The following is an 8,187-nucleotide window of genomic DNA, read 5'->3' as shown; positions in this document are numbered from 1 at the left end:
GGGAGGTTTTTAAACAGGACCCTGGATCCCTGAATCATCATGGGAAGGATAGCTACCTGTTGGCCAGGAATATTTGTGTTGAACTGTCCTAGGAGCAAGAAACAGCCTTTTATAAAATTTTGGTATTTGTTACACAGCTAGTATTATTTTAACTTATATAGTGGCGAATATTAAATGTCTTGCATGATATCCCATAGTAAGTAAATGGTAGGTAGACTGATGACTGGAAACCAGATCTCTTGATGCCTTCTTACGTTTTCTGATGGTCTCCATTGCATAAGGCATCATACGATCTAGGAATAGAGGATGAATTTTATAGAAAACTCTGAAAGCAGGTATGTAGATAGTTGCACCAAATGTTCATTTAAAAAATAATGTTTTAGATTTTTGAAATAGGTAAAACTAATACACCCATCCTTAATTCCTTATACATCTGTGATTTATTGAGAAACAGCCTCGATTAGCTGCATAATATCGTATTTTTTTTGTGGTAAGAATCTAAAATACACTTCTAACAGTGAGACACCAACAATGTGGATAACATTTTATCCCAGATGGCTCTCTCTCTTTTGCCAATTTTTATGTGGAAATCAACAGCTTGTCTGGGCAAATGCCTAAATACTCTTCCCAGGTCAAAGTTCTCCTCCCATAACAACACATTCATGTGTTTTTCTCTAAGAAGAGCTTCATTGTAAGGCTAGTATCATTCTAAAGTATTATTTGCACTTTTAAAGAAAATCCTCATTCTAACAAAAGTATTAGATTTCATTATCCAGGGACTGATGACCCCCTTCATGGATAATGATCAAGAATTTGTTGCCAGGCTTTTGGTTAGTACTATTTTGGTGAATACTATTTCTAGTATTTTCTTTTTAAATAATTACCAGTCACTGGAGAATATGATGCCAAAACTTCCACAAGTGGCTTGTCATTTTTAAAAATACTTTTCCTGTTGGCTGCTCTCTGTCCACATCAACAGTTTCCAGCTCTCTTGTACACAGCAGAGAACTATCTTGAAACAGATCCCAGGAAATGAAGTTGGAGTTTTTCTTTTTAGCTTGAAAAACCTCTCAGCAGGGTCTTCAGGGTAAATTTAGTGACTTGGGGAGTCCTTGATAGCACAGAGAATGGGTGGATACACAGAGTGAGGTGGGAAGGCAAATGCAGTGTCTGGGGCAACTTCCAGAAATGCTCTTGTTCAGCCCTATAGAGAGACATGCTGGCTGTTCCTCTGACTCCTCACTTTTCTGTGGCTATAGGTTCTAAGTCCAAAACCACATCTTCTCCTTGTTGTATGAGGTGATGTCTTCTTGCATCCAGAAGGGTCATCAGTGATGGGCAGTATGTATCCCACCCTGCCCTGGAGGGTGGAGGGAGACTGAGACAGAGCGTATTGGATCCTGGTGTGTGGGGATGATTGTGAGGTTATAAATGGAAGCACGTAGTCCAAGAGAATTTGTTGGGACTGAAGGGACAGGGCAAGTCACAGAGGGCCCAGGAAAGTTTAGAATGAAGATCAAAGATGGGCACTGAAGCTAACTGTAGGAACCAAGTACTCAGAAGGAAGATACAGAATAAGAAGAGCAGAATCAAGATCTAAGCTACTGCTTAATTACCAAAGTTAACTGTTACCTATTTTTTGGAACAATATTTCCTTTAAAAAAAAAAAGAAAAAAGAAAAAGCAAACAACCCTTAGAGTTCCCAATTCTCTTTAAACCTTTATTGTCTTAGTTTATTGTGTATGTAGATATATTTCTCTATAGGGTGATGCTTTTGGGGTTCCAGTGTGAGATTCCAGAACACACTCTCCCTGCTGCAAAGAGGGCCAGAACTGCCTCTAGTATCCTTGCTTCCTTCTCTAGGCAGTGGGACCAGCTTGGGCAGCTGTACAGCAAAGTACCAGGGATTTGAGAATGTGGATCCAGCTGGTAGGTGAACTCAAATTCTGATCAAAGGAATGTTTTCTGCAGGTGAAGAAGCCCTAGGAAACTGGAGTAGAACTATCTCTCTGCAACAGAATGTTTAAAACAGATAGATAGCTAGATATGGGTAGAGAAAGGGGGGCACGGGCCAGATGGCAGAAAACCAAGAACTTACAGTAGGGGGCAGTGGTCCTTGGGCAGACAAAGAAAAGCAGGACCTCCAGACCGACAGGAAACCACACATTTGGGAACGAGAAGTGTCTCGGAGGCAAACAAATAAAGATGGGAAAAGGTGGGAATATTTGGTGTCTGAATGTGACCTTTTGCTCATTACACCCTCATTGCAGTAAATTATCCTTGCAGCTGAGAGGGTCCCATCATGCACCGAGGCCATGACACTTCCAATTAAGACTGAAGAAGGACAAAAATCCCTCCTCCCCTCAGGAAGGTGGAGCTGGGATGAAAATCAGGGAATACAATCCCCAACTCCCTCCCTCCCCAATGAATACTCTGCCCCTTCATTTCTACACTCCACCTAACCACTGCTGAAGAAACCTGGCATAGCTACTCACCCCAGCCTGCCCACTCTCCTCCTGAGAGAGACTACCACTTAAATAAATCCTCACTTTGCTTTCTTGACCTCTCTGTCTCATCTCTGAATTCTCTCTGCCATTAGACAGGAATCCACCCTCTGGGAACATGTAGGGTGAGCAACAGCCACAATTCTTAAGATCTCAGCATCTTGCCTCACTTAAGTTTCAGAGGCGCTGCCCGACTTCGCTCTGTTCCCTCCCTCTTTCTCTATGTCCTGTCTCACTCTTAAACTTTCCACTCTTACTTTCCTGCCTTACCTTGCTGGCAGTGGCAAAAAAGAAACATCCCAGGCATTTTCCAACCTCACCACTAGTTTTTCCACTTAGCATGTGACCCAGGTGCAGGGCAGGTCTCAAAGTTTCCCACCCTTCTCATAGGTAGCCAGGGAGCCGAACCCTAGGAACTTTGCCCTCTAGGCTCACCCTACTACCATTTAATTAACTCTCATCAGGTCTGATTGTGTGGAAATAGAAAAAAAAAAAAAAAAAAAAAAAGCAGCCTTACCTAGAGATGGAGCCAGGGCTGACACTTCTGCAACCCCCTCAAGAACTCCTTCCATGAAGAGCAGTCCGGCGCAGCGTTTTTCCCCCAGCGTTTGGCCCGCCTCTCCACGTCTGCGTGCGTCTGACGTCATCCCCACCCCGCCTGGTCCTGTGTCAGGCGACCCCCAGCAGTTACATGGTGGCGTGGTGACCTGTGTTTAAAATACCTGCTTCCGGTGAATGTTTTTGCAGGGCTTATCTGGCTTTCCACCCCTCTAAGTGCAGACTTGGTACCTCCACCTTGGCTGCCGCCATACCGCCCCCATGACTGGTCCCCTCTCCCTCATCAATGCGTGTGGGTTGAGGTTGGGGTGAGGGTCCCAGGGAGGCCCAGGGGCACCACCCACAAAGGAGAAGGAAAAAGGTGTTTTCACAGATCATCTCCCTTATTGGCCAGTACCAGTTTTCAGAAACCTGCCAGTCTTTTAGAGAAAAAAGCTGGGACCAAAATAGGTCCTGGAATTATGAGGATGTCCCTTCCACCCAGGAGCACAAGGATTAATCATTTGCCACACAGTCTACAGGGAAGCCTTCGGGAAGGTTCCTCGTCATGGGCGCACCAGGATTGTAGGCCAGCAGGACCGCCACATGGAGGAGTAGCTGACCCCTGTTGTGGCTAGGGGTGAGGACACTAGGTGGATGGGGATGCCTGGAACCAGCCCTATCTCAGGGAGCCCCCACCGGATCTCCTAATGCTAGTGCTCCTCTCTGTTACAGGAGCACCCTTTCCCTAAGAAACAATGGGAAACACCTCCTCCATCCCCAAGGACTCACTCTTCAGGTGCATTCTGAGTCACTGGGACAAGTTTTCTTTAGATTCCTCCCTTTCTTTCTTTTTAAAATTTTTATTGGAGGAGTTCGTGTCATGGCTTGGTGGTTAATGAACCCGACTAGTATCCATGAAGATATGGGTTCGATCCCTGGCCTTGTTCAGTGGGTTAAGGATCTGGTGTTACCGTGAGCTGTGGTGTAAGTTGCAGACTAGGCTCAGATCTGGCGTTGCTGTGGCTGTGTTGTAGGCCAGTGACTGTAGCTCTGATTGGACCTTAGTCTGGGAACTTCCATGTGCTGTGGGTGCAGCCCTAAAAAGACAAAAGACAAAAAAAAAATGTATTGGTGTATAGTTGACTTGCACTGCTTGTGTTAGTTTCAGGTATACAGCAAAGGAGGAACATGAGCCCCAGGCGGAAGACCCAAGCCCCAACCCTCTTTCACCATCTTTAGCCCTCCCCTGCTCTATAAACCTCTTTACCCTTGTGCACCAAAAGTGCAGCCAGAGTGGGCTTTGCCCCCTTCAGGAAGTAGTAGGTGGGCCTCAGGGAATTACAAGAGTCCAAACCCTTTTTGTCCAACCTCAACCAGTGCCACTTTCACATAGATTCTTGGAGGACCCTAAGCAGTTCTCCAAAGAATTCCAGGGACTGACTCTCCTTTGACCTTACCTGGAAGGACCTAAATATTGTCCTCTCCCACTACTGGACCACTGAGGAAAGGACACATAGTTGAGCACAGGCTAAAACATATGCTGATGAGTACACGTTGTTCAACCTCCTCAGTACCCTGTGGATATGATGGCAGTGACTCTAATGGATCCCAACTGGGACTATGAGCCAGGTGAGCCTGGTATCACTAGAAAGGATCACATGATCCTTTGCCTCATTGAAGGAATGAAATGATGCATAATTAAACTTGTTAACTATGGTAAGCTTGAAGAGATCACCCACGGCCAAGATGAAAATCCAGCCCTACTTCAGGAGCTCAGAAAGTAGACACCCTCAGAAAGTATACAAATATGGACCCAAACTCTTGCGACAGGCACATTGTATTTGCAACCCCACGGCATTAACCAATTGGGTGGGAAAATTTTCAAAAGCTTGCTGTGTGGCCCAAACCCTGCTCAGTCTTCTTATTGACACAGCCATCTGTGTTTTTAACAATAGAGATCAGGCTGAGGTGGAAAGGAAGAAATAGCATGTCTTAAAGAAGGAAGGATGGAAGTTCCTATTGTGGCTCAGGCGGTTAAGAACCTGACATAGTCTCCATGAGGATGCAGGTTCAATCCCTGGCGTTGCTCAGTGGGTTAAAGATCTGGTGGTGCCGCAAGCTATGGCGTAGGTCACAAATGTAGCTTAGATCCAGTGTTGCCATGTCTGTGGCATAGGATTCCACCCCTAGCCTGGGAACTTCTATGTGCCACAGGTATGGTCATAAAAAGAAAAAAACACAAGATAGGAATTGTGGCAACCAGGCTTTTGGTAGCCGTCATGACGAGAGCTAATTCACCTCCTGATCACCTTAAAAGCACTCCCAGAAGACCTCCACCAAGAAAGGGAGCATATTTTAGCTGTGTGAACACTGGAGCAAGGAATGCCCAGGAAATAGGTCCCAGCCTCTACCCAAAGCATCTTGCCCACTTTTTAAGAAGATGGGCCACTGGAGAAGGAAATGCCCCTAGGTCTGAAGGGAGCGAGAGATTTTCCCCATGCCAGTTGTGACAGTGGTTGACGGACAGATCCCAGGACCTCTCGAGTCTCCCAAGAAGATCGTCATTATCACGTGGGAGGAAACTTGGGTGACCAATGATATGGCAGGTAAACTTGTCCAGTTTCTGGCGAACATGAAAGCCACTTACTCTGGCCTGGCTTCTCACTCTGGGCCCCTTGCCCCTTAAACCTGCTCTATTGTTGGGGTAGAAGGAAGGCCAAAGCTAAAACATTTCACCACTCCTCTAACTTACACCTGGGGAAAGACACTTGTAACGCTCAAATTTCATTCCTGAATGCCCCAGCCCCTTATTAGGAAGGGATTTTCTCTTAATCTTGGGGGTGACTCTTACTGTCCCTGAAAACCAAAACCAAAGAATATTTTTGGCTGAACTATGTATTGTACAGGACACTGATAGTTCAGCCCAAAACATTCATTTCCAAATTAAAAAAAAAAATTATAGATCCACAGGTCTGGGATGAGGGAATCCCAGGGAAAACACAGTTTGTCACTCCTATAAAAATCACCTTAAAGGAGGCTAATAACTTCCTTCCAGGTGTCAATACCCTCTCTTTCCAGTACTCTCTGTTTCTCTGCTCTTTTGCTTTTCATGAGGTTGTCTCTTTTAACCACATCCATCCTAATAGTCCTCCTAGTTATTCACAATGTTACAGCTCCAACTAACAAACATCCACTACTTAATATAACTAATAACTATACCCAGATATGCTCCAATTTATCCCTGTTACAGCTTCTGTATCAAAACCTGAGATGCCAAGGGGGAAAAAAGTATGGCTTCAAATGATGATGCGTCAAGGATTTCGATGCATCCCACCTGAAGATAGGGACCATCAACACCTGCTGGGCAAGGCTGCTGCCTGCTTCTACTCCCCACTCTTCACCTCTGCCCCTGTAAACAACCTCAAGCCCCTTATCTGACAGATAACAAGGAGATCTGGACCCACAAGTAGGGAAAACACCTGTGCACAGCTTGAAGCAGTTACAGGAGATTGACCATCAACCCTTCAACCTGACACTTTGCCCCTTAAAATATTTTAAGGGTTCAGACTTCTGAGAGAATGTTAAAAAGGAGGCAGGTAGCTAGATTTTAGCAGAGAAAGTGGGACACAGGTGTCCTTGGGCAGCAAAGAAAAGCAGGAACCTCCAGACTGGCAGGAAACCACACAATTGGGGATGATAAGTGTTGTGGAGGCAGACAAAGAAAGGTGGGAAAGGCAGAATCTCTGGCTTCCAAATTTTACCCATTATGCCCTCGTTACAATAAAATTAGCCTTGCAGATAAGAAGTTCCTATCATGCACTGAGGCCATGACACTTCCAAGCCAAATTTAGTCAAGAACAAAATTGTTCCTCCCTCACAAAGGTGGAGCTGGCATGAAAATCAGGGAATATGACCCCTCATATCAAGCCCCACCTTCTCCAATGAATATTCTGCCTCTTCATTTCTACACCCCAGGTAACCTGCTTGCCAAAGAAACTCAGGGCAACTACTCATCAGAGCCTGCTCACTCTTCCCTAGAGAGAGACTTGCTTAAATAAATCCTTGCTTTACTTTTTTTTTTTTTTTTTTTTTTTTTTATTATTTTCCCACTGTACAGCAAGGGGGTCAGGTCATCCTTAGATGTATACATTGCAGTTACAGTTTTTTCCCCCACCCTTTCTTCTGTTGCGACATGAGTATCTAGACATAGTTCTCAATGCTATTCAGCAGGATCTTGCTTTACTTTCTTTTTAAAAAAATGTGTTTTGGGAGTGCCTGTTGTGGCGCAGCAGAAATGAATCCGACTAGGAACCATGAGGTTTCGGGTTCGATCCCTGGCCTCACTCAGTGGGTTGAGGATCCGGCATTGCTGTGAGCTGTGGATGCAGCTTAGATCTGGCATTGCTGTGGCTGTGGTGTAGGCCAGTGGCTACAGCTCTGATTAGCCCTAGCCTGGGAACCTCCATATGCCGTGGGTGTGGCCCTAAAAAGACAAAAAAAAAAAAAAAAAATTGTGTTTTGTTTTGTTTTTGGCCATGCCAGGAGTTCTGGGGCCATGGATTGAACCCAGGCCTCAGCAGTGATAATGCCAGGTCCTTAACCTACTGCACCACCATGGAACTACCCCTGATTTACTCTCTTGACCTCTGTCTCATCTGTCTCTGAATTCTTCTTTTGAGGAGACAAGAACCTACCCTCCAGGAATAAGACTACAGTGTTAGGGAGCACAAGAGATTTTGAGATTGCTTTGCTGGTGGTGGTGTTTAGGGAAGGAAATGTAATGAAAAGAGCACAGTCTTAATCATTTTAACCCTCTTATATGGTTACCCGGAGAGAAAAAAAATTGTCTTATTTAACTAAAGGAAAAAAATCAGAGTCCCTGTTTTCTCCCAGTTTTTTTTGCCTAAAAAAATTCATTAACCAATAGAACTTGACAGAGCAGCCAAGAGCAAAAGCCGACTTGACTTCTTCAAAGGAGATGGCACCAGTGGTCACAGGTTGAGCTTATAGACAAAGGAGTGTGTGTGTGAGGGGGATGGGACATGTAGGGACTTCTAAAGAGAGTTTCTGAGAAGAGAAAGGAGAAACGATTATAGGAAACTGTTGGAGGCACAGGATCAAATACAAGTGCCCAGCAGGGAAC

At 45.0% G+C, this 8,187-nt stretch overlaps 1 long non-coding RNA gene across 1 annotated transcript; it reads right to left on the bottom strand.

Moving 5' to 3' along the window:
* On the bottom strand, nt 1,682-4,639 carry LOC110261194. Its single transcript, XR_002345085.1, has 3 exons — nt 4,502-4,639; nt 3,022-3,211; nt 1,682-2,009 (listed from the first exon to the last, which is right to left on the bottom strand). It is a non-coding gene; the product is annotated as an uncharacterized LOC110261194 (long non-coding RNA).

This window comes from Sus scrofa, chromosome 6 (genome assembly GCF_000003025.6).
Source record: "Sus scrofa isolate TJ Tabasco breed Duroc chromosome 6, Sscrofa11.1, whole genome shotgun sequence".
Lineage (NCBI taxonomy): Eukaryota > Metazoa > Chordata > Mammalia > Artiodactyla > Suidae > Sus > Sus scrofa.
The sequence above is the reverse complement of the archived record's forward strand: the minus strand, read 5'-3'. Positions and strand labels throughout refer to the sequence as shown.